General features: G+C 42.2%; 1 protein-coding gene across 2 annotated transcripts in view; it reads right to left on the minus strand.

Annotated features, from left to right (window-relative positions):
• The window catches only part of SEMA5A (semaphorin 5A), a 471,369-nt gene that overhangs the window by 337,061 nt on the left and 106,395 nt on the right, over positions 1 to 27,913 (minus strand). Inside the window, exons 2-3 of one of the 2 annotated variants that reach the window (XM_029215913.1) lie at positions 16,622 to 16,688; positions 11,431 to 11,525 (exon numbers count right to left, since the gene is read on the minus strand). The gene's annotated coding sequence lies outside the window, so the exon portion shown is untranslated. The remainder of the gene's footprint in view (positions 1 to 11,430; positions 11,526 to 16,621; positions 16,689 to 27,913) is intronic. The other variant, XM_029215912.1, reaches the window with a different exon arrangement.

The raw sequence follows: 27,913 nt of genomic DNA on the forward strand, positions 1-27,913 counted from the left end.
AGCCTTTTTCGTTAGGTGGTAAAGTGGGAGAGAAATACATTTATTATTTTAGCTGATCCTTGCAAGCATCTTTTAGTGTTATTGGGTTGTTTCATCTTGTTGAATTTTTATCGGACTCTCGCTGGTATCAACATTAAAGATGCTGTATATTGTTTCTAATCCCAAAAACTATGGAATAAAATTAGTCTTAAAAAGGATATGAAATGACACACTGGAAAAAAGTAACTTAATCTTTAGTTCAGCTCATCAGTTTTAACAAGTGCTTGATCACTGTGCCTTACAAATTATGGGTGTCCTTTTCACAACGGTCTCTGTGTGGATTCTGGACGCTCAAACCCATTACTTCTCAATATACAGCTCTATATCCTGGCTCACAGCAGAACACATCCGTCTCGGGGAATCTTAATGGCCAGTGCGAAATCTTATTTTCACTAACTAGGAGAAATGAGAGTCCTCAACTTCACATTAATCGGCTCAATGCATTTCTCTTTGACAGAAATCAAAATTCTAAGCCACTGATAAAATTCTGGTGACATCCTAAGATTTGTATCTTTGAGCCTTTTACAAAAGGTGTTATCAATGCAAGTGAGGTTAACTAGAATCCTTGCAGGGAATCAGACACTGAGTGGCTCTCTGGCCTGCATCATTACCCGCTGTGTTATTATTAACAGCATGTCATAGAGTCTCTTACCCAGCACATTGCAAATGTTCACAGAGATTCATTTAGTCAACAAATAGGCGGATGGCTGCCAGAAATGACGTTCAGAATGTGAAATTCACTGGCAAAAACATTCCCCAGGCCTCTTAAATACTGAACTTTCACTAGCCCACGGTTCCTGGAAAAGAATATAATTACAGTAATTAAAAGAGCACACTGAGGGATGAGAGAATAGTAGCACAAAATTTTAATGTCAGAAAGTAGCATGTTGTTAACAAAGAAAACTGGGTAGGTCGTTAAAACCCACGTCACACCTTGCCCCATGCCTCCCAAGACTCAACTGGCAAGAGACTGTTTTTGAGAAACGGTGGGAACCAGAACTGCTGATTGGAAGAAAAAAGCAAAATAAAGGCTGAAAAGAAATTACATTACATCACATACACTTGACCCTCTTATCAGCAATTTCCATATCTGCAATGCAACCAACCACAGATCAATCTGGGGAAACTGAGGCCCAACTATATTCACTGCACTCCACCATTTAATATAAGGGACTTGAGCATCCTCGGATTTGGGTATCCGGGAGGTCCCAGAACTAATCCCCTGCAGGTACCAAGGGACTACTCTACTTCACTGTAAGGATATGACCTTATTTCCCATAACCAGAATGGCATTTTAGGTTACAACAGTGAAGAATTTTGCTGCTAACACGTTGAATGAAATCCCTCAAGGGGAGAATTACCTTTGGGACTTTTTGTCCCTTTTAAGATCACTTCTGAAGTAGCAAAGCACTAGTACGTCAAGCAGAATATTGTGAAGTGCTCTCCAAGGGATACCAGCCCCCTGCTCAAAGCCTCCAACACCCACGGTTCTGCCTGAGGTGCCCTTTTACTCACTACAGTCTCTCCTGGGTGAAAGGCCTGGACTTGAAATACTGTCAAATATGGAGGTGACTCCACAATACTGATCTCTGGTCCCAATCATCCCCAGACAGTCCAGACTCACATATATGACTGCTTATTCTCTCTGACCTTCAACCCCAGTTTTATATGACCCTAGGATAATCCCTGACTTTCCTTCCAAAATCTACCCAAGTCCCCAGAACTTCTGTCTCAGTAAATGGTCCACAATCCAACAACCTACTCAAACCTAAAGCTTACTATGGCTCCTAATTTTTCTTCCCCTCTCCCCCAGTGCCCAAGCCACCAGAGTACCTCTGACCCTGCTTCTAGAAACGTGCCACATCCATCCAGTTTCTCCACCAAAACCCTAGACAGTACCACCACCATGCCTCGCCCGGTCCCCTGTGATGGCCATCTAGCTGGTCATCCTTCTTCCCCTCTTGCTGCTCTACAATCCATTTTCTCCATGGCGACCACGAAAATTTAAATGACAATTTAAAAATGCAAATAAATCCTGTCCCACTGCTACTTCGGCAAAGGTTTCCCAATGCCCATAATAAATAGCGAGGTGTCCTGTCCTGTCTTACAAAGTGCTATGCACCCTAACACTTGCCCATCTCTTGCTCTCCATTCACACCACTCTCCCCTTCCCCACTGCACACAGGTGGCCCAAAGTTGCCCCCTAGTCACTGCCTATCACGTGACCCTATCTGGATTCTCCGCATTGTACTTACCACTATATGTTACTATTAGCGTTTATAATCCAACTCTCCCCCAAAACATACATTCCATGAGAAGTAGGAGGCTTCATATTAGCCAGTATATCATCAATACCTAAAAGAGTTCCTACCCTGTGTGTACTCAATAAAGATCTGTTTGGAGAGAGCAGGTGGGTGGACACAGGTTATTTCTCCTTGTCACTTTCCTTGCAATTTTCAAGAAAATGGTTAGTGTGTTACAACAATAATAGAAACACAATTTCCAACCCGACATTAATTGGGATGCCCCTGATGACCCCCGTGTACAGGAAGAGATGCTTCAGAGGCACCATGTGTTTATACAGATGTTTTATCCATGATGAATTTTTGTTTAAGATTAACCACCAATCATGTGTTTTCTGCAAGGAAATTACACAGGGAGAGTGGGTTCCAACCCTCAAAATACTTGCTGCCTCAGTGAAATAAAACGAATATACTATGTGCAGAAACCTATAGCTGCTTTTAAATAACATTTAGGATAGGTGGGTCTATTGCTTTATAATTCTTCTCTGTAATAGTCTGCCATGGGAGCTCCCTTGGTGACCATTGTAAAATAAAGGGGGTAAAACACACTGTGGATTCAAAAGTTATAAATTATTCACTGGGGTCAGCGTCCGAGTAACCTCTAAATTACCTTAGCAAGTTTCTTAACCTCTCCATGCCTTGGTTTACTCATTTCTAAACTGTGGATAATATTAGAACCTGCTGTGTATGGTTGCTGAGAAGATGAAACGATATAAATAAAGTAGTTATACCAGTGCCTGGGATGTAGGGTGTGCTCAAATAACTTTAGCCACTGGTATGAACTATTGCTAAGTTAGTACCAGTGGTTTATAAAATGTTCCATATTATGAAATGCTGGAGAACCTCTATCAAATTTCTATTATCATTTCCACATTACAAGGGGCTGTTCAATGACCTCCTCTTTTTAACTGGTCCAAGTCCTTCAGACCCAAACATGCCGGCAGGTGGAGGTGACATAGAATATTTACACTCCACCTTTTCTACGCACGGGGAACTGGCCTGCATTCGGAAAAAGAAGAACCTACTCCAAATCAATAGTCTTCACAAACCATGCACCTGTGGTTAGAAATGTTAGCTGTAGGTATCTCTGACCAGTCAGGATTTGCTTAAGAAAACAAAAATGACCTTGTAAATGCTCTTCCATAAAGACAAAACTTGAACCAGAAAATAACAGTCAAAGTTAGAGTATACATGACACTTAACATTATAACCACAGAACAAAGTTAGACCATCATAATTCACTTTTCTTATTATTGCTATTATTATGAGATCCCAGAAAAAACTTCTAAGACCTTGACACCACCCTAATTACATCTGGATTATGAAATAATCTTAGAAGAGCATAAAAGCATATAAAATAGAAAGCTGCAAAAGAAATGTAATCAGCTCCTAGAAATATAGCAGTGGGATGATCAAGTTAGCATGAAACTACATATCAAACAGATTTAGGAAGGAATTCCAGAAAAAAGAGAGAAAAGCCATAGTTGGGAGAAAAGAACTGGATTTGCCTACTAAAAATATGCTTGCTTCAGTGAAGATATTTCAGAATGAGCGTTTGTATGGGAAACACGTGGTCATTCCATGCTTCACTGATGTTGTTCCTTCTTCTTTGGGTCCTACTGTGTGCCTGGCCTGTGGAAGCTTCCTACCTGCTGGTCACAGCTCAGCTCAGAACATGTGTATGTGTTCAGGGATGGGTGATAAAAATGGTGGCCAGCGGTCCACACCATCCAATGAAAACCATTGTGTGTATATGTGTATGTGCACGTGCTTGTAGCACCAAGTCAGTGAAAGATCATTTAAAAGGTGCTGCACAGCTGTGGATCCTTCAGTAGCTATCAATTAACTTATCAGAAACTCATAATTAAGCCACAAAGCTGGGCTTTAGTACACTGTTTTAGACATTTATTTCATTGATTGTATTCCTGCTTTAGTGACCTTCATGAGCTCAAGGCTAGTGCTATCTGTGCCTTTATCTACAAACCTATATATCTATCAACATATCTGTATCTATTTATATCTATCTCTCTATCTACCTACCTATCTGTCTATAGATATACATATTCAACTGACTCAGAGTTGTGCTCCCAGCATAGCAGGGACTCTGTAAAGGCACATCAGTGCTGTTGTTTGAACATGCACATCCCTGATATCTGCTTTACAGGAAATACGACTTCAGAGTTCTGAGCCTGGTCAGCCCCAGAACCTAAGAGTCATGCTACTCTGTGCTATTTTACATTTAATAATATGTACTCCTTGAAGACGATACAGATGAAATTCCAGTGCAATACTAAGAGTGTGTGTGAACACTCAATTTAAGAAATGTTAAATGCCAGGAAGAAGCAGACACCTGATCCTACTGCGTGGTGGAGGGGGCCATTGGTCTTGGTCTATGTGATACTAGACTACTGTCAACTTCTCCTCCAGTTATCTTCTCGACTCATAGACAACCATCAGGGAGAAACAGACTCCGGAAGGATTGTGCAGTCTTTCCTCTCTAAGAAGTACTATGAATGATGTGCACTTACACTAGAAAGCAGCAAACACTCTGGAAAAACAGTGGAATGAATGGCCTCAGCTGGACAATATGGGGACAGTCCATAATGGCTACCACAAATCTAATTATTTAATTATTGCAAAATCATGAAATAAGCATCTTAAATCAAACATAGCATAATCAGAAGGCTGCAGGAGCACATTCTTATCACACTCTTAAGGACCGTTACAGTAAATCATGTTTTACAAAATTTTGGTCGGAATCACTTCACTAAATAACACGTACGTATTCAGTGCTTATTGTGTGTTGAGTATGGGGAAGATGAACACAATCAAGTCAAGGGTTTCCTGGTCTGAAAAGGAAAGACTGCGTGTTTACAAGGAACAGTACAATGAATCCAACTTTAAATTGCCATTGTAGGGACATGCCCAGGAACGTGGGGACACAAAGGATGTGCCATGTAATTTATCTAGCCATGGAGACAGAAGATAAGGGTCTATAGAGGAGGTGACATGTGAATTGAGAATCGGTGAACAAGTAAGTACCCACCTGCTGGACAATATGGGGAAAATTATACCAAGTGCACTAAACTCTGGTTGGGGGTAGAGGGTGAATAATCCCATTCCTTCCTCTTGCAGACAATCTCATGTACTTCCAGTTCTGTATCCAAATTAGAAATAGGGTTTTTCTTATCCAGTTTGAAAACTCCCAAAAGATCCATCCATCCATCTACCCAACCAATAAACATTGACAGCTTTTATGTCTCAGGCCGTTCGCTATGCCTGAAGATAGAGCAATGATCAAATGAGGCAAAAATCCCTGCCCTCATGGAGCCTACATTATGGGTAGGGCAGAACTTATTCAAGTGGTGAGGATGGCAGGGGAAGAGGTGAAGTCAAGGCACTGAACCCTTCAGACTCCAGTAGGGAAGGGAGATGAGCAGTTGAGGTAAATGGCCAGAGATGTGGAGTGACACCAGGGAATGGTGGTGTCCTGAAGCCAGATGGAGCAAGTGCTTCAAGGAGCTGAGAAGGAGGGATTATACTGTAGGAACGCTGCTGACCCTGTCACGTGTGATGCTGCCTGCATGTCGGCCACTGGATGTAGCAACATAGCAGGATTGATGGAAGGACTGTGTGGTCCAAGTGGGTTCAAGAGGAAGTGGACACACAGGAATTGAGGATAATAAATACAAACAAATGCTTTCAAGGAATTTTTCTGTACAGAGAAGGAACTAGGTCATAGCTGGAGGGGAAATTCAAGCCAACACTTCATTTATTTTTAATGGTTTAATGTTTGCATTCCATTGGAAAGATCCAACAGAGCTGGGAAAATAAAAACTGATGACGCAAGAAAGAAAGGGTCTTTGAGTAGAAGAGAAGGAATGGGATTTTGATGTCCAAGCTGGAGTCTTGGCCTCAAGTAGAACTGTTCAGAGTGGCCACCAGATGGGATGTGTGATTGGCCAGTTGGGGCAAGAGCCTCACCATCACTGTAGCAAGGATGTGACTTTCTATGGAAGGAGGAAGAAGAGCTCTCAAAGGCTGTGAAGCTGTGAGCAGGGCGGTCACCTCCCCCCATCCCCCAAAAAAATTCTGAGCAATGATAAACAATTTAGATATACCCACCTAATTCCTCAATGCTGGAAGTGGAAGATATGATCACTATTTTGAGACATTGTTATACGAGAATATGCTGGTATTTACTTCCCAGAACCTCCTGACCATCTCTCCAACCTTTGCTTTTTCTGCTTTGGTTTAACCAAGAGTGGTTACTGCCCAAGCTTTATGCAAAAGCAAATGAAACAAAATGACTCTGCTCCCTTTGTGGCCTGGGAGGCTAAAACAGACACAAACACACATGAAAACCGCATGAAAGGCCCCAGTGGATAAAGCATGAACTGATTAGGTTTGTAACCCTGCAGCTATAGAAGCCTCTCCAATACTCTGATCTGGAGACCACAAGGCAGGAAAACCTCAAGTCCCCTGAAATCCAAAAATCCAAACATGGGGTCATTTTTATGCCCTTTGGAGATTTCTGCCAAAAAAATATCTTACGCACAGTTTAATCAAGGGGGCAGTATCCTCACACACACACACATAAAGCTTCAAATCCAAGCAATTAACCCCACACACCTCTGCCCCTCAAATCGGTGTCTGAGAATGAACAGTACACATATGCCATTCCCAGCCCGACTTAAACACAAAACGAAGGAAAGAACATGTATTCTGAACTTCACCACACATCTGTGACTCACAAATATTTATAGTAGTCACAAAGCCGGGACAATAACACACTTGGCGGTTACTCACCTAAACAAGCAATTAAAAAAGGCCAAAATTCCAACAGGGAAGAGAACAGGAGAGAAAGCAAGGTTTCCCCAGCTCCCCAACGGGAACTCCAATGCCTCCTCGCGTGGATAATGGAAGCAGACAATTCTCCTGTCCATGGACTTAGCTAATGTGGAGTGAGATGCACACGACAAAACAGATCAAATCTGCATGGGGCCTTTCCAGATCGCCTCATGGAGATTTTCCATCCGGCTGACTAGACAATTGGACAAGAATAATAAGATGTGGAGACCACAGCTTTAATATTCCAGACTTTATTGAGAATGACAGGCTAAATCTTGATCCCCAAATACAACCACGCAGTGTGTTTAAGCAACAGCTGTACCTTGCGTCAATAATATACATAGAAATGCATTGCAAATACCGCAAAATAGAATTCCTATGAGCACAGCAGCACCACCTGAAACAATGACAGCAAAACTCAGAATTTTACAGCCAACAAATCTAGAAAACTAAGGAAAGATGGAGACTTGAGTTGGGGTTCAATCTTTTCAGGTTCACGTCATCTCAGAAAGAGAAATCTAGCTAATTCTCTATCTTTTGGAACTTATAAACTATGAAACCATTATCGTAGGCACATGAAAATTAATAATGAAATTAATATTTTAGGTAAGTGCTTTAAAAGTCAACAAGTGAAGACATCAACCAATACACATGAGATTCAACCAGCGTTGCCTTGGTCTTTCAGATGCACCACAGAACATTTAATGCAAACACCAAAAGTTAGGAACAGAAATGAAACAAGAGGAAAAATACTGAGATATGACTTAATACTTCTCAGCATAATGAGTTAAGTTCTATTAAATAAAAAATGTGAAATACAATTGTTAAAAAGATAGGTAAAATGCAAAAGTTAACCATTCCCTGACCAAAAGAGGAAAGTAAAAGAATGAAAGAATTTCAGTTGTCTGGGTGTAAACTTGGTCTCTACTTGTAGGATGAAGCAATGTGTCGTTGAGATCTCTCATTCCTACAAATATTTTGATTGTCTGAACATATTCCTTAGATTAACATTGTCAGATAACTTTTGTCAGAGAGCTAAAAGAGAGGCACAATAAAACTATGAGAAGAATTACAAAAAATGATAGCTATTCTTAAATAACTGAACTCTCCCCTAAATGAAAGAGTTGAATATTTTTAATAACATCAGATGAAAGTAAAGGAAAAATTTTATTAAGTTTCTAAGCACTGGTGAAACAATTATGAAGGGACTATTTGGCAACACTAAAATAAACTTCGTTAAGCTTAAAAGGATAAAGTTAACAAGCAAATAGAGTGGGGGGAAATGACAACAAAGGGCTAATATTCTTTTTTTTTTTTTTTTTGCAGTAAGCAGGCCTCTCACTGTTGTGGCCTCTACCGCTGCGGAGCACAGGCTCCGGACGCACAGGCTCAGCGGCCATGGCTCACGGGCCCAGCCGCTCCGTGGCATGTGGGGTCTTCCCGGACCGGGGCACGAACCCGTGTCCCCTGCATCGGCAGGCAGACTCTCAACCACTGCACCACCAGGGAAGCCCACGGTTAATATTCTTTAAAATAAATTCTGTTAATATCTGTAAGAAAATGCTGAATCTCAAGAACTAAATGGGTATAAAATAAGGACTAACAATTCTTTCACACATGTAAGTTCCCTTTCTACTTTTTCTCTCTCCCTCTGTCTCCTCCTTCTCAAAAAATGGCTAATTATCACAAAAAGTTTTTACAAATCTACCAAATACCATAATGACTAAACAATAGAACATATAAAAGGAAGCAATACTATTAAATTGATTAAAAAATTAATGATGATAATGATAGTAAGGTTTTAGCAAAACAAACTCTCTAACATATTATTGGTGAAGTATAAATGTCTAGGACACTTCTGCAAAGCTGACCGGCAATCTGATTAAAACTCACTGGCTCTGAAATAGCAAAGCAACTACAGCTATTCTGACTTAATGAATTAACCTTCAATTTAAAAAAAAAGCTTTATAATAATAGCTGATATTATGAAGCATCTACTTTATGCTCCAAAATTTCTACTCTTCATAAGGTAGTGATAGTGTGAGATGTAAAAAACCAGAAAGCAGCAGTGGAATCCAGGTGTCTGCTACACTCCCCTTGTCATGATCCCTTCACATTGTCTATGATTTTTGTTAACTGAAAATAATATATACCTCCAGCAAAGAAGAAGCAGTTAAATTACATTATAGTGTCTTTACATGATAGAATATTATGATGCATTAAAATGAGATTTATTAACAATTTTCAATAAGATGATATAGGCAAAATTTTATGTCTAGTGTTATTTCAACTCTGTAAAACACTCACCAAAGACTACATTAACTGACAGCAGTGATTGTCTTTGGTGGAGGCATTATGGGTGAATTTTCCCCTTCTTTTACATAGTTTCCATAAGTAGCATTCACTATTTTAATCCTTTTTTTCATATTTTTAAACTGCAAAACTATGACATTCCTGAGAAAACCTTAGAGAGTGAATAAATGGCTCGTAAAGGGCAAACGCCCTCAACCCCAGAGATAATCTACTGAGAGTTCCGTATGTACTGATGTATGTTCTAGCGGACTTTGTAGCGCACAGGCACTTGTGTGCAGAGACGGTGTGTGTGTGTGTGTGTGTTTAAGATGAATGGGATTATACTGAATATATTATTCTTTATTCTTCAACCTGCTTTTTCCAGTTACTAAGGCACCACACACAGCTTTCCAGTACTTTTATAATCTGAATTTTACTTTTTATATCATTGCCATTAAAGTGAAGAACACTTTTCCGTTACTTGTGGAACAAGTACCAAGGGACGAGTGGCTCTGGAAAAAGGCACATCTTCAAAAGTGATCCTACATCAGGCTCACGGGCTTGCTACAATTACTTATTTCTATGAAAGAATAGGACAGGTCCCTGCTTAAACTCCTTCAAGAAACACAAATTAATTGGCTTTGCTTTATCCGTCTTGCTAGATGATAAGCAGTGAGATAGAGAGTCAAACAAGCCTTGAGGTGTCAGAAGTATCCTTTTGTAAGAAAAAGTTAAACAAAAAAATTTAAACAAAAAACAAACCCACTTCATCTGATGTATGTGGCCAAGGGTATGGCCATGATTTAGGTATGTCAATCTTGTTCAAACTTGACTCTTGTAAACATCTGCTTTTGCTCAGAATAAAAGATGAAGATTTGATACCAGAACACTTCTGTGCAACATAATTATAAGACAGCCCAAGATAATTGCATATTTGCCCTAATATGTATAAGTAGCAGCATGTATAAGGGTACAAAATAAAAATGTCACATTTAGAAATTATATGGAGACCAAAATAGGAAATGCTATCTGAACTTATTTTGTAAATGAGCTATACATTCTGGATTACCAAAATATTCTTGATCAGGCCCTGTTTTGAGCAGAGCTGTAGTCTAGGGGCTTGGACTTAGACTAATACACTAGAGGCATGCCGACCATGGAAAGCATTGGGACACCAAATGCACTCACCCCAAGGAGTAGGTTTTTGCAGCTACAGTAGACTTCATTAACAGTGGGTTATGATTAAATTCTGAGCATCCAAGCTAAACTTTGTTAAAGGACTCATACCTACTGCCCACTAAAACACTCTCACTCTCTACACTGGGATCTTTGAGCACTGCATGTAGATCAGGGCTCAGTGAACTACAGCCTGTGGGGCAGATCCAGCTCAGCTTGACAACAGTCTTTGTAAATAAGTTCTACTGGAACACAGCTACGTTTGCTCATTTACATATATCATCTGTGGCTGCTTTAGGCTACAACACAGAGCTGAGTTGGTGTAACAGAGATGATATGGCCAGCAAATCCTAAAATGTTTACTACCTCACCATTTTCAGAAAAAGTTTACCATCTCCTGATATAGACTGCTGTTTGAAAAACTGATTTCTCACTATTTATTGTGAGCTTTTCTTTAAGGACCTGAGTATTTCCAGTACAGAATAAAAGTGTGTCTGTCCTTATTCTCAGGAGCTATTTTTAGTGCTAAGAGGTAGTACTGGGTTAGGGCTTAGAACATAGGTTCGCATCACAGCTCTGCCTCTGACCGCTTGTCAGATCTTGAGCTGATTACTTAACTTCTCTGTGCTTTCACTTTCTTTCTGGAAGCCTACTCGTTCATTCACTGCCATCTTTAACAGCAGATACAAGTGATGCTCATCAACCATCACAGTACCTCAATCTATAAAACTGTTGGCTTCTTCATTTCCCATTGGAGCGTCCGACTTACCAAGGAGGGAAGCGATGGAGTGTTTCCTTGATCATGTATCACACAAAGGATCCACAGTCACTCAGGCAGGGCAGCCCAACTCTCACACACCAGTGCTTCAAAAAAGAAAAGAAAAAAAAAAAAACAGAGATTCTATTAACCCGTTTTAAAAGAGGCCATGGTCATTTTTTATCGATTCTGGAAAGTTCCATGAATGCCCTGCACAGCCAGCTGCTTTGGCAAGGCTTAGCACAGAACAACAGAACAACTTGGAAATCACAAATGTGACAGCCCTAGCCTCATATCCCATGCACCAATGGACTTCTTTCTTCAGAAAAGAAGAAATAAAAATTCAAATATTGTTAATATATGAGAACAAATCTCATGAAACTAATAAAAGGACCATCATTTCACACCTGTTTGAATTACTTTTAGCAGTTTGAACATCAAATTCAGACAGGTTGTGTGAATCTACCCGTTTTATGATGGCTCTTTCATTCTGTTTTGGGGAATATATAGTACCTTAAGTAATGCATTTCAAAAATAGGAGATAAAGGCAGAAGGTATAGAATAAACTATGCTAGATTTTGAGCTTGTATTTTTATGTACATATTAATTTATTTGATGCACAATATGATAACTTTATTTCAAAAAGGAATTGTAAACCATGAAAATGATTCACTTTACTAAAACCACATAAAGTTATCCAATCTGCTCATTCAATTTAACACGTAAAAATCCTGAAAACTTGACATCGGAATGTGATGAAAAACTACCACAAAGCGCCAGCCTCCCTAGAACCATGTATGCCAGAAATTGAAGAAATGGGTTACTTTCCATTTCATATTCAAAAAAGAAATGTGTCCATTACTATTTAATGATGCCTGTCACTTCATATGTTACAATTTGGGGGCTCATGCTTTTTCTGTTGTCCTAGTTCCTGTAGTGTCTTCCTACTCTCTTCAGTCCGCAGTTTCCGGCTGCCGTAAACCTCAGACACACTGATGCTGCCTATCCCAACACAAACACTTGAGTGGCAGCTGAGGAGGATGATGAGAAAAGGGGGAGAAGCAGTTCCCAGAACATTCTGGAACATTCTGGCTAACCCTCTATGCCATGATTCCTACACTGTCTACTTAGTAATAATCTAAAGGCCATCTGCCTGCAGAAGATCAACTGAATTACATCTGGAAATTTATAAGATTTTTCTATCTGCTGAAATGCCATTTGAAAGTCCTGAGGTTCAGAGGTGAGAGGGCAGTGGCTGGGTGACAATGTCTCTCTATGAGGCTCCTGGCCTCCATGAGGTGCCTTTGGTGAGTTCATGGGAAGCAAGTGGGTGATCCAACATATTCAGAACTTATTCAGAACTGTCCGGGAAGGCGCCCACAGCCCAGGCACACTCATGCACTGCAGCATCACCGATCCCTATGAGGTCCCAGCTGAGTCTTTGAAAGTCTGTGACTTCATACTTTGGAAAGGAGGAGGTGCAGATGCAAATCCTTGAGGCCAAAAGAGGAGTAAGCGAGCTCTCCCCAAGGTAAGAAGGCATACTCAGCCCAGGAAAAATTCCTAGGAGCAGCCAATTCCTTTCTCACAACACCAATAATATCTCCTTTGGGTGTGGCAACAAATATGTTAGTTGGGGCTTCTTTATTAAACAGCATGCTTGAATACAACAACTTCCGCTCTTGAGCCCTGAAATCTATTTTACAATTAGTACTAAAATGTCTTTGTATTTGTTTATCTCTTAATCAAAATTTAACTAATAAAGTTGGACAGGTCCACCGGTTACTGCCATGAATACCCAGCAATTCCTACAGACTCCCATGTGTCAGAATTAAATTAAAAACAGGGCTGCTAATTAGGTCTGGAGGCTAAGCGCCCCCATCGTCCCTCAGTGAGATCATAAATTAGCTGGTGTGGCCTCTCAGCTAGGACATCCAAGAGTCACGCCTACAGAGAATGGCCAGCCTCTTAAACGGCAAAGGACACAGAGGCCAAAGAACACACTGGAAGAATCCAGAAGCACTGACACAGCCCCACGACAAATACCACAGGAAGAGAACATCCCTGCTGAATCCAGGCAGGGACAGCCTGCAACCTGGACAGCCAGACACTCCAGGCCCAAACTTCAGACTTCAAAAGCAAGTCCCTTTCTTGTGAAAAGGCGACACTCAAGGCACAGAATGCCCATAGAGAGTTCACACAGCTTGGGGGACAACAGGACTCCCTTTAGAATCTGAAATCTAAACCAGAAACTAGTTCCAGCAGCAGGATCCAGGGACATACACCCTGAAAGGCTGTAACTATGCCTGTAGTTACATCAAAGGCGAAAAGCATATTTTACCACCCTGGCCCATGACAGCCAAGCAAACAGCATCAGGACCTTCTACTATGGAGGGTAAACCCTTGCCTGGGTAGGCATGCCACCCTCTAAAGGAATATATACCATTCAACATGACACCCACGTGTTTCAAGCAGTGTAGGGTCGGGAGCGGAAACCACAGCAACAAAGCAGTGACCTTGAGTAGGCTAAGCTGAAGTCACAGACATTGGCCTCTCCAGGTCTGGAAGCTGAGCTCTCTCATCCTCTCCCAGTGAGGTCATAAATTAGCTGATGTATAAACCGTAAATCACTGCCGTATTTTCCAGAAAACTGAGGGAAACTTCAAAAGGTTAAGAAGCTACAAAGCCCCCGAGGGTCATCTCAGACTGAGGTTGGAATATTTTAAAATGGATATTTAACTCCCCATTAAATAAGAAACTGCTTATGTTTTATTAATATATATAAATGTCACCATTTGACTCGATTCCATATTACCCTTACTATTTTCTCTTTTACTTAATATCAATTTTAGTAGAAACAATGCCTGTGTCCTCTGCCTCATGATTCTCGATTAAAGCCTCACCACCACGGCAAAAGAGCTGCCATCAGCAATGTGTGGACCAGCTGGGGAGCGTGCAAGGCCAGTCCATCTGAAAGGCCACTCCCATGCACAGCTAAGTTGTAAGGAGGCTCAAAGGAGCAGCTCCAAGGAGCTAATAGACTAGAAAAGCAGACAATTAGGGCACATTAACATGAAAAAGAGAGGAGACTTCATCCAAAGGAAGGGGGTGTCATGGAAGCCTCAGTAAAATGCCAGGATGAGAGTGGTATTTAGGAGAATCAATATGGCAGCTCTGAAGAGAATAGACAAGAATGGGAGGAACCACGGGCGAGAAGCTGCCACAAGAGAACTGTAAATTTTAAAACATTTTTTTAAAAGACTATAAATCATAGCCCATTTTTGCAAAACATTAGCTGTATAGGAACATCAGTCTAGAAACTCAGTGTGGACCCATGAGGAATGAATGTCTTTGAAATTAAGACAATAACAAACTCTGAGAATCAGAATCTTCTCACTAGGAATGAAGATACAAAATAAGCAAAGGATATTGTTGTTCCCTCCCTCGTCCAACACCACTCAGAGGTGAACGAGGAGTTGAAGAAAATGGGTTGACTGTCTCTGTACACGCCATGCCGCTCCCCTTCCTGACACGGTCCCTAACTTCGCGGTCCTGCGTGACGTCACCTCTGACAGTCTCTGCCGTTCCCTTTCAAACACATGTGCCTCGCTGGATGGTGCTTGGAGAAATCAACAGCAGACACTGAGGGTATAGAAAGATGCTGCCTGAAAGTAAGGCAGGCTCCTGTGGGCTGGGAGGGTCATCAGAAACCCCCAGGCATCCAGAAAAAGAAAAGTGCCGGCAACAGGAACAGGGAAAGGGCCAGGAAAGCAAAAATGGTAGAGAGGAGAGGGGGAAGAGGGGGAGAGGAAAGAAGGACACTTAGAAAAGCAGGGAGGGGAAAGAGAAGTAAGTACACAAGCAGCAGCCTGCAGAGACATTGGGGTGCTCTGAAAGGTGCAGACTTCTAAGGACATAAGTGATCACGGGCAGGCTGGGCTCCAGGCAAGAGGGACGAGGGCAGAGCCTCTGCTCCTAAGTTCCTAAGCAAAAATCCCAGCATTCCAGAAAACAACGTGAAGATTGAAGATGAAAAGCCAAACGCACATGAAGCTTGAGGTGATGAACAAAGCATCTGGTAAAGGCAGGTCTGTACAGGGCCATTCTGAGCGTGCTCTGGGGAGCGGCCACCTGCCCCTCCCCTCTGGGCAGATGGTGGCTGGTGTCAGGGGCTGGTCCACGGGGCCAGATCTCCCCAGATATCTTTACACTTAAGATGGGGTCAGGATTCACATTTTGAAAAGTGTTTTGTTTTTAAGACAGGTCTGTTGTTTGTTCAATATCCCCATCCAAACTTTGAACATTGTTTGACATTATGATGTATAAATGCTGAAAGCAGCGTTAGAAAAGTGATGAGGTGGCCCACCTCTTAGGGTTTTTTCTTTTTGGAAAGGTGTTCCTTCACCTCGAGGTTTGCCCGCACTGGCCAGTGTTATGGAATCTGTGCTGCACCCCAGTCAAATTCTGTTTACAAACAGTGTCTGAATCAAGTAGCATTCCATAGGGACAACATCAGTGCAAATAGCTGTGGCTTTAGAAGGTTAGAGATCTTACACAAACATGCATGATACAACAAACGTATGGGGAGAAAAAAACACATTTAAAATCTTCACAGTTGTAACTACACAACAATATTGTATCTGAAAAAGCAAAATGGATGTTTTGCCTTACTTTCCACATCAGTATACACGGCCAATCAGGCAGTTTCCTGTGTCACAGTTGGGTTGAGGATGTATCAAAGAATGGCATACATAATGCCACCATTGCGTGTAAGAGTACTGTCCTCAAGGAATTCACCCTTTGGCTTGCCCCAAATCAGAAATCATCTCTTTAATAACCAACTAATTCATTTCTATACAAATAATGCCACATATTGATCAAGATCACTTAGTAAAAAAATCTCTTTGATAATTATCTCACCTACATTTAGAAAAGACATGTACCAAACGTCACCATTTCCCTTCTTTAAATTTCTGGCTGTCTTAGGGTCAGAGTAGTAACCCCTGGAGACCAGCCCTAGCAATGGCCGAGGCTTCAAGGACAATGTGTCCTCACGTGGGGACACAGGACCTCACATCTGGGTCATTTCATGACACAATCATCTGGCTCCGAGACCAGCAGAGGTAAACCCTACTTCCCTGAGCAGAAGAGACACTTCTGACAGTCGTATCCAAAGAGCAAGGTGCACAAGGAAAAGACATACCCTTCCTGCTTGAAGCCTTCCCACACAGATCTGCGCCGAGACCCCTCTCTCCATCAGACAGTCGTCACTGTGAAATGCGATGGTTTAGAAATATTAGACACAGCTGAGAGCTACAGAAAAGGGAGGCGGAAATTGGGGATTTCACTTCTCAAAGCGTTGACTAATCCTAACAACATATGGGAAGAAAAAACCCAATTGTTTTCCATCTCGTCTTCCTGCAGCTCATCCTTTGGTGAGTATTTAAATCTGGTAGGAATTGCTGACCCTGGAACAAATATATTGCCTCAGTAACTGACTCAAAGCTTGTGTAAAAAACTCTTTCTATTCCTCTGTTCCCACACCAGACAATAAGATACGTTCTGAGCTGCCAGGAGGCATGGGAGCAGAGAGAAAGAAAGAGCAAAAAATGACAACTTTATTCAAGCAAACAAGTTGCCTAAAACTAAGCGACTGCTCAAAATGAGCAACTTCTAAGATCGGCTCTCTAAGGACACCAACGTCTCCGAATGGTGACTACTTTCTTCTTTCTGCCGCCATGTGCCTAGTTTTCAAAGGACAGACTCACTTTTCACGCAGGCAGTTTTGAAGCTCTTGCACAAGTGGGTAATTTGCATGGGCAGTTGGCCTCTCAGCTTTCATTTTGACAGCTAAATTGATCCGTCCTTTGTAGACTAGAATATCATTACCCAGAAAGAGAAGGCTGTCGGAGGCTTTTTGAAAAATCTGGTCTCTCAATTCCTACTTATTCGGAATAACACACTCAACAAGACTACCCTGTAAGCAGTAGCTTGCCCACACAAAAGAGATTCAAGATTCAACTTGGGCTCGAAATTCAAGATTTAATTCTAAGATCAAGATTTAACTCAGAAAGTTACTTAACTACTGTTGCTACTTCTGTTAAAGCAAACAGGACGGGCTTGGGTTCTTAAATCAGCCCTTTGGTCATTACATAGGAAGAAGGAAATGCCTGCCGCAGATTAAAGTCACAACTGACACCAAAACCTTCTCAGGACGAAGCTGAGCTAAGGCAGACAAAGGTCTCATGCAAGAGCATGAAGGAGAAAACGGTTTTTACCCCTGGAAAGATGGCAGACTGTGAAATTCACAATGAACTGTTACTGAAACAGCAATGGGGTAAATCACTCAGAAAAAATATTTTCCTAAAAAAGAACAGACAGAAGAAGTCTTTTGGAACTTTCCAGCTACAAAGGATGCTCTCTCTCCAATTCAGTAGAGAGAAACATAAAGACATTCTCCTTTAACTCAGTAAGCACAATCAGATTAGTACAAACCCATACAAGCCAATCCAATATGCATGCTGGGCTGTGTCAGTTCTGGGTTCTCCATGTCTTCATTTATTTTATGTGCTCAGACTCTAATGCTGCTGTTTTACATGGGATACAGCAACCTGGGCCAAGCAAATCGTGTTTTGATTTAACAGTGAAACTATGCCCTTGTTTTTTGGCTTAAATCCAGCAAATGCACTGAAATCATTTCAGAACGTTCATATCTCCAAAGGCATGAAGAATAATGGACATTTAGTGGCTGTATCAATTTACATTCCCACCAACAGTGAAAGAGTGTTCCCTTTTCTCCACACCCTCTCCAGCATTTATTGTTTCTAGATTTTTTGATGATGGCCATTCTGACTGGTGTGAGATGATATCTCATTGTAGTTTCGATTTGCATTTCTCTAATGATTTATGATGTTGAGCATTCTTTCATGTGTTTGTTGGCAATCTGTATATCTTCTTTGGAGAAATGTCTCTTTAGGTCTTCTGCCCATTTTTGGATTGGGTTGTTTGTTTTTTTGTTATTGAGCTGCATGAGCTGCTTGTAAATTTTGGAGATTAATCCTCTGTCAGTTGCTTCATTTGCAAATATTTTCTCCCATTCTGAGGGTTGTCTTTTCGTCTTGTTTATGGTTTCCTTTGCTGTGCAAAAGCTTTTAAGTTTCATTAGGTCCCATTTGTTTATTTTTGTTTCTATTTCCATTTCTCTAGGAGGTGGGTCAAAAAGGATCTTGCTGTGATTTATGTCATAGAGTGTTCTGCCTATGTTTTCCTCTAAGAGTTTGATAGTGTCTGGCCTTACATTTAGGTCTTTAATCCATTTTGAGTTTATTTTTGTGTATGGTGTTAGGGAGTGTTCAAATTTCATTCTTTTACATGTATCTGTCCAGTTTTCCCTGCACCACTTATTGAAGAGCCTGTCTTTTCTACATTGTATGTTCTTGCCTCCTTTGTTGTAAATTAGGTGACCATATGTGCATGGGTTTATCCCTGGGCTTTCTATCCTGTTCCACTGATCTATATTTCTGTTTTTGTTCCAGTACCATACTGTCTTGATTACTGTAGCTTTGTAGTATAGTCTGAAGTCAGGGAGCCTGATTCCTCCAGCTCCATTTTTCAGGAGAACAGTATGGAGATTCCTTACAAAAGTAAACATAGAACTACCATACAACCCAGCAATCCCACTACTGGGCATATACCCTGAGAAAACCATAATTCAAAAAGAGTCATGTACCAAAATGTTCATTGCAGCTCTATTTACAATAGCCAGGACATGGAAGCAACCACATATATATAATGGCATATATATAATGGAATATTAGTCAGCCATAAAAGGAAAAGAAATTGAGTTATTTGTAGTGAGGTGGATGGACCTAGAGTCTGTCATACAGAGTGAAGTAAGTCAGAAACAGAAAAACAAATACAGTATGCTAACACATATATATGGAATCTAAGAAAAAAAAGGTCACGAAGAACCTAGGGGTAAGACGGGAATAAAGACACAGACCTACTAGAGAACAGACTTGAGGATATGGGGAGGGGGAAGGGTAAGCTGGGACAAAGTGAGAGAGTGGCATGGACATATATACACTATCAAACGTAAAATAGATAGCTAGTGGGAAGCAGCCGCGTAGCACAGGGATATCAGCTCGGTGCTTTGTGACCGTCCGGAGGGGTGGGATAGGGAGGGCGGGAGGGAGGGAGACGCAAGAGGGAAGAGATATGGGAACATATGTATATGTATAACTGATTCACTTTGTTATAAAGCAGAAAGTAACACACCATTGTAAAGCAATTATACTCCAATAAAGATGTTTTTAAAAAAAAAGAATAATGGACATTTAAAACCTTCTGAAATCAGTCCCAATGACCTGTTGGGTCTTCCATTGTCAAAGGTGGGCTCCAAGACTAAGAAAGAAGACAACTCCTTTCTTCATTACTGCGAGAGGCCAAGTTGCTCAGAGATGCATTTGTTTCATGCTTTTGAGGCTACAGCAGGATTAACACTATATGAATCCCTGGGTGTGTTGCATAACCCAAAATCTACTTCTGTTCTATTTGCCAGCCTCTCAATATAAATTAGTGATAAAAATAAGAAATAGGCTACTCTGTATTGAACCAGATGGTGTCTAACTTTCCTATAAACATGGCTGTGTTTAGAGTGTTTACACATGTAGGGGACTAGAAAGATTTTCATTTCTTTACATTTGGCAATGAGTCATGTCACCCATTTCAGCACAAACTGTACTGAAACTTCTTCCCCAGGAAGAGCCAGCATAGCTTCACTAATGTTTAAAAACAACCATGTCAGCTGCCTTAGATTAGTCATGAAGCTGTTCTTCCCATCCTGCAGCCTCCAGCAAGGACAAGATCTGATCAAATCGGACTCACTAAATGGAACCAGAAGGCCGGGTGCATCCTGATGCAAACCTGCTGTAGAAAAGACACTCTTTTTTGTATGAATCAAAGATGCTTTCTCCATTTTCTTTGTAACACACACCCTTAAACATGTCAGCCCACGACCCTGACTTAAATGCGTCCCCCCTACCTGCGTCTCTCTCCCCATCCTTGATTAGTGACACCGTGGACCAAAATATCTGACCTGGGACAGGAGTGTTGAATAATGGGGAAACTTCTGAGCTTACTGACTATTAAAGGAGCTACAGTCAATTGCTAACCACCACATTCAATACAAGCCCTGCTCCGCTGGACTAAGTGGAAAGGAAACAAGACTGGTTTGAAAGACAGACGGCATTTTACAAAATTGTGTTCCGTTATTTTCCATTGACAAGCTCTACCAGCAAATGTGACAACACAGGGAGAGCGATCCAGGTCATGTCTGACCCATACAAAACCCCAGTGCCTGTTTGTCCTGTCCCTTCTCCCTGCCTCCAACGCGGGGTGGGTTTGGGTTTCCTTTTCATAAACCATCAAGAAGACAAATCCCTCCTCTTTGGGATGGACAGGATGAAACTGACCACTGCCATTGCTTTGTTTTTTTTTTTTTCTTTTGATTTTACAAGCTACTGAGAAGTAACTCCCCTCCTTGTGGTACATATGAAGTTTACTTATGAATCTGAGTCAAGAACTCTGTATTTCTTGCCCTTTTGGATTATATCTTGTTGGCTCAACCTCGTCACTCAAGCCAATCATCCTAAGAGCCGTCCCTGCATCCCAGCTGGTTCTCTGAAATCCACGTGTCCCCTGTGTCCCCATGCAATGCAGTCACCCCTCCTCTGTTTCCAGGATACCCAGTGCCTGCCTCTGGTTATATCATATCACCCTCTGTTGTTTATTTGTCTGCTTCCCCCATCAAGGGCACTCATCCTGTCCTATTCAACTTTGAGTCCCCAAGCCCAGGCTTAGGCAGACGGGCAAACATCCGATAAGGTTTCCTTCATTTTACTTCCAGGCGTGTGCAGATGGTAATGGACCCACGGACCCGGGGGAATAATTCTAAAGTCAGCTTCCTGAGATACTCTTCCAACTTGGCATCACACCATCCAGTCTGACAGCAATCAAAATCACCCAGAGAAAACAGAGCAAACCAAACCTAGGTGGGATCGAGATGCTGCCTGGCCCTCCTCCAGGTCTAGAAGATGCCAGGCGCTCAGCAGGTGCCCGGGTAGGAGATGGTGGGTGGCGGCTGTGTGGGAGAGAAAGTCCTGAGGAAAGGAAGTCACACCTTCCTGGACCAGAGGCTTGAGGCTTGCCTTGATCCCATCTCTACTCAAAATAAAATTCTCCTTTTACCTCTCTTTAGAAGGATTTCAAGTCTCAGAGGCAGCTTTCTGCTGTTACTCCTACAGGTCTGGGTCCGCTTTTCTACATCCTGTTTATGCTCTTGTAAGATCCAAACTTATCCCAGACTCTCCTGTGCAAAGAAGCCAAAATTGCTCTCTTCTTATCTATGAAGCCGACTGACATATACAAGGGTCCTTCTGCAGACTCCCTGGGGGAGCTGCCTCCACTCCCCTCAAAACCTCTCTAGGTGCTCAGAGATGTCCCCATGGAGAGATGGCCACTCACATGAACAGAGTCAGGACAGGAGAACAAGGCCAAGCCGGTGGCCAACAGTGACCAGTCAGGAAAATGCCTTTCCTTAGTGATATACACATTATTTTTTGTAAATTGAATGCTTATACTGATAATTCCCTTAATAAACCCATTTTTCACAGCTACCAGGTGAATTGCTAAGTAAAAATTACTCTAAGTTCTGAACTAATAGTGTTCATTTGAACTGGAGTGTTTCCTACGTAGCAATTCTGTAGCGATTGATTAAAACAAAATCCACAGTGTTTTGTCCTTGGGCTTCTGTTCTCTGTATAATCACGGGTTTCAGGCCTCTTCACCCACACAGTGTCCTGAACGTACTTGACCCTCAGCTGATGGCCTGCTCACCCTATGTCCCTTCTCCCCAGTTAACTGCAGAATAAGGAAGTATAAAGCAGCTCCCTTTCACCCTCTAGTTTTCCACGTCACACATAGCTTTAGAAAACATGAACGTGCTCTGGACAACGTGAACATGAAATTATGACGTGCTTTACCCAGTTAAAAACTTAAAAGCATTTTAGATAATTCAGTACCAGAAAATCAATCTGTGCTTAGGGACATTTTATGCTTGACTTTAAAATGTGCATTTTAATCTCAATGTTATGTTTTTTGACTCCATTCATACTTAGGCCTACAAAAGTGATGCTATTCCATGAGGGTAATGAGCCTAACAATTGAATCCAGCTTTAAAGAAAGGTCTATATGACTCTAGTGAAGAGGACAAAACAGTGATACAGAAAATAAAGTCAAGTGACAGCAGGACACAGACTTGTCCTTGCTTTGGGATTTTGTTTTTCAAACTATATACTCATGTTAAAATAAGACATTCTTGGGCTTCCCTAGTGGCGCAGTGGTTGAGAGTCCACCTGCCAATTCAGGGGACACAGGTTTGTGCCCCGGTCCGGGAAGGTCCCACATGCCGAGGAGCGGCTGGGCCCGTGAGCCATGTCCGCTAGGCCTGCGTGTCCGGAGCCTGTGCTTCACAACGAGAGAGGCCACAACAGTGAGAGGCCCGCATACTGCTAAAAAATAAATAAATAAATAAGACATTCTTGTCACATCAGGTTTCTCATCCACATCCCCTCTCTTGGACCAGCAGACAGCTAGCGTCTCAGCACAGTGTTAGTGCAAAATCTGTCTCTCCTCACACATTTCACCAGAGGAACTACCATCTAATTATGGACCATCCCATCAATGCAGCCGTCACCGTGCACATCAGGGAAATTAAACCATAAACAGAACCCCTCATTCGCATGGAAAGCTGATAGCAATGTGGGAAGATGTGATAAGACCCATTATTATTCTTGGAACAAAACATCTCGCCTTGTTGGCCATTTACATGGTCATGTGCTTCAGATTGCCCTGGGGCAGGGCTATGCATTATTTACTGACAATTTCTCAAGTGATGCTGCCTTTCCAAATATTGTAAAAGAAGCTGTAAATCAGAAGAGTAGCATGAAATTTTGGTTACAGCTGCTTGTCTCAAAGACTCCTAAGGTAAACCACCAAACCGTAGCTTGATGTAATAGCATGGTCTTTACCCACATTCCTTGACAAACTCCTCACCCCCAGCACACTAGGTCTCTCCTAGTTGTATATTCTGGGGGTGGGGGGCGGACGCAGGGGTCTTTCAACAGAAGCTAAAAAGATGCAAATTGATCATAACCACCCTGAGATGAGAAAGACCCAGCTTTCATGATTTCCCTCTGCTGTGAACCTTGGGAGAGGTCAACCTCCCCATCGTCATCTTCTTCTCTTGGCCATGGATGGCAGATGGGAACTCCACTTGGCAGATAAGGCACCTGACAAAGTGTGGACGCCAAGTAACAGTTTTGGTTCTATCTGAACCATACAGTAGTAGGAAAAAAATAATCATCATGGCGGAAATCTGAATAACTGAAAGGTTTTAGCACTCAACCTAGTCCATCTGCCATCAAAGGACAAACTGTCAATAGAAACAGATTCTTCCCCTCGTTCCCCTGCTTCACCTTTCCCACCAGCATCTTTTCCTTTTGTCAGTCCTACAGCCCACACCACAGGCCCTACAGTGCTCCTTATGGCTACAGCAGACCTTTAAAGAAAGGAAGCAGAGAACTTACAACGACACGAGCTCTCCTCCCTCAAGGACATTCACTTTAGGAACTGTCATTGCTCAGAAGACATCTTCATCCCTGCTGAAATCACCAGAGGGAGACCCCTTCTCCTCGATTTCAATTTGCTTTGACAGACACACAGTGATCGAGGAACCGCAGGCTTCCCAAAGCAAGATGCTGTGCAGGAATTTCAGAGCCGTCCTTGGCTTGTCAGCAGACGTCGGCAGCTCGGGGAGAAAGCTCTGTTGCAACTCAGCCAGGGTGCCAGCCCACGTGCCAATACATGATCTCACAAGGAGAAAAGCATCCCCGCCCAGATTATTCCAGCCCGGCCCCTGATGGCTCCCACCAGGGCATGGAGGCCAGCACTGTGTTTCAGAAGGAAGTTTCACAGCCCTGTTTAAAGAAGAATCATGGTGGGCTCCCACAAATAAGGCCACATCTTTAACCCAGAGCAAATGAAACTTTCTTTTACCTTCCAGCCACACTCTCCCTAGGCAAAATTTAAAAAGAGAAACTAGAGATGCAAAGTAAACACTGTCGCCACCTGCTTGGTAGATGTGCCTAGTTTCCTCACCCAGCTTGTTATTCAAGGTGCTATTTATTACAAAAGCTCTAAAATCATTGATCTCCTCCAGGTCAAAGCAGAAGCACTGATGTCCAGAGATAATGAGGCCACACAAGGACAGGCAGGAAAGTGTCCAAAGAGGTCTAATTCCATCAGGAAGAAGGAATGTCTGAGAGCTGCTTCAAAGGCTGGGAAGTTTTCCACCAGTGACGCTGCAAATACCAAGGACGCAGGGATTGACAGAAAATCCTGCTTCCTTACCAGGAGCTTAAACATCTACTTTGCACCTATGGGATTCAGAGTACAAACGGAGTTGGACAACTCCAAACATTACTTCTTTCAAATGGTAACTGATATTCATGAGAGAAAAAGAAAATACAGTCAATCCTCATTATTCACGGATTCCACATTTACAGATTCCATATTTGTGAATTCGCCTACTGGCTAAAACTTATTTTTTACCACAAAATGTGCTGCTGGCTGTAAGTGCAAAGGTAAGGGATCAACTACATATTAAATAAGGTGTCTTTATCAGAAATATGCATTAAAATGAGGTTCTTTATTCATAGGTTGATGAAGATGTTGGGACCAGAAGCTCACAGGAACCTAGCCCCATATGTCCCCTAGGAGCAATGATTCAGCACTAGCTAATTCAGGGTTCATGATGAACTTACAGGGCATGAGTACTATGAGTCCTCTGTAAGGACAGACTGGAAACAGTGAAGGTCATGAACAACAGACAGAATACCATAACCATGTCCCAGCTCTACATGGGAATGTCAGATGCTGGCTGACGTAAGATGATGTGAAGGTGGGCGGCAGGATTGCGTGAGTGGAGTGTGTATGTCACACAGAGGAGGGGCCGCCTCGATGAGGGGAGATGAGGGGTCAGGCAATGGAAACTCCAAAGACACAAGCTACCTGACTGTTCCTGAGAAGAAAACGATTGGCCCTCTGCCTTCTCAGGAGTCCAGAACTCATCACGCTAGGAGCGAACTGTGGGAGCCCCTGATGCCTGGCTGTCTGGCACTAACCTTTCTAGAGTAACAGTTAGACCCCTCAGAAACAGACATCAGGATGATTCCGGGCATCAGGGATGACAGGCCAGTGGCCAAGGCCACTTGCTTGCTGACTGGGGGCTCTGGCTTTGGCTGGCAGGACTCTTTAGAGCCCTCATCATATGATGCGAACCTGATCCTTGGGTTCCGCAGTGGATGTTGATCCTTGCTCCCTCGATTTAAAGGATGATGACAGTCTAAAGAGTTGATTGTGTCTCATTACACTTGAGATAATAGATGCCTGACAACCGAGGCTATTAACTTGAAGTTCCAAACACATCACACTGGCCCTCTGGCATATTCCCATTGGTCACATGTCAAATAGGAAAGTGTTTTCTTGCTACACACCCTGTAAAGGAGAAAACGTTAAACTGGTACAGACCAGCGAGTACTGCTTTTTTTTCCTAGTCCATGAAAGTCTTAATTCAATTGAGTCACCACACTACAAAGTACACTGAGACCTTTAACATTAAAAAACAAAATAGGCAAAGCAATCCATAAAGGCCATAAAATAAAAAGGCCCAAAGCCTTGACTTTTTGTTTCCTTATGGTTTTACAGGCTTTTTCCTCTAGAAAATTCTCCCCTTTATTACAATATTAAGAACTATAATTAATATCTTTTGGAATGGAACTGACTTCCTTGTAAACTAGATTCCTCCTTTTATAATGAAGAAAAGGAAAGAAAACTGAGCACCTTCCCCCCCACCTCCACCTATACACAGGGAGTTGTCCAAAGAAAGAGAGTGAAAAGAACAGAAATGGCTCACATGTGCCCTCAGACTAAGAAAATATACTGAAAAAGCAATGCACAAACAATTTCCCAAGTTCAGAAAGAGTACTTTCAACCATGATCACAAGAATATAAGCCGGTAGGCTCCACAAACACATTCATAGAGAAAATCAGAATCATCTATAAATGATAAATCAAACCCAAGAATGATAGATATGAGTCAAGTACCTGCATTTTTATTTCACCAGCATCAGACAGGGCTGTATCTTGCCTACACCTGAAGCTATGATTATTGCAGACTAACCACACCTCTCAAGGAGTTCCCTGGTTAGTTAGCAGACCAGGGGCTTAGCTCTCGAGACCAGGAGGTAATGTGCCTACATGAACAGACCAGGACAGGAAACGGGTTTCAGACTGGGATCGAGCAACCCTGTAATAAGAAATCGTGAGAACTTTGTTTTTAACGACTATTCCATCTGGCTTTTCAGCCAAAGCTGGCTCTAAAAAGTCCCTGCTCTCTCCGAATACTAGATGCTAAAAATAAGGACATGTGTATATGTTAACTGAGAGTTTTGGAGAGATCTAGTGGCAGCATGAAAGGACGGCTTAAGCACCACTAAAATTTTGAGCTGAAAAGCAGAGAAACGGTTGGAATTTGACTAAAACTTCCAGAAGACCCTTCCAGGAAGTGTGAGTCAGCAGGGTACACGTTATCTGGAGAGCCTCAGAGGCACAAAGCACAGAGAGAAGAACGTGCTCAAAAAGAGTTTGAGGATGACCAGAGAAGGTGCTTAGAAAGAATCAAGTCTCCATCTGCCAATTACAGCAGAAGTCAGCTCTTTGTTTCCAAGAAGCCCGCAGTTACGGGACTTAGATTGGGGCATAAATTCTAATTAAAGTAAATCCTTCTAGGTTCCCTGCAGAATTTCTACTCACCAGCTTCATCTTTCAGCAGGGTTTGAATTCCTTGTAACCGAGCTCAACAAAGAGCTGCTCTGTCCCCAGCTGGGCCAGGGAGGGACATACGTGTCATGGTCACACTGTGCCTTCCTGGGCAGTTTAATCTCTCTTCTACAACCCACTGCAAACAATTGCTGCTATAAAGACAAGTGTCAGGAATCTGAGTGCAGGTGAGAATCAGAATTTGCCTGGGGAAGAAGAGGGGGTAATTGAAAGCAGAGAACAAAACATCACAAAAGGAGAAAATGAAAAACCCTGACTTTCAAGGGAACTCAAGGAGAACACAGAGAGGGGAGAAGAAAAGAGGACCATTTCTGGTGAGTGGGCAGAGCCCCATTAGGGGCACCTGTGACTTTGGGTGCTAACAGAAAGCAGATGTGTCCGTGGCCTTGGCCTCCTGTCCCTTCAACCCAGTCCTAACGCTCCAAACAGTACCCCAAACCACAAAAGGGCTGGAGGAGACAAGGGAGGACTAAGTGGGTCCAGCTGCAATAACAAAACAGAAGGGTCCAACCGCGAAAGCTTTTAAAAATAAACA

The sequence above is a fragment of the Monodon monoceros genome, unplaced genomic scaffold (assembly GCF_005190385.1).
Source record: "Monodon monoceros isolate NGI ecotype Baffin Bay Population unplaced genomic scaffold, NGI_Narwhal_1 Super_Scaffold_12, whole genome shotgun sequence".
In the NCBI taxonomy this organism is placed as follows: Eukaryota; Metazoa; Chordata; class Mammalia; order Artiodactyla; family Monodontidae; genus Monodon; species Monodon monoceros.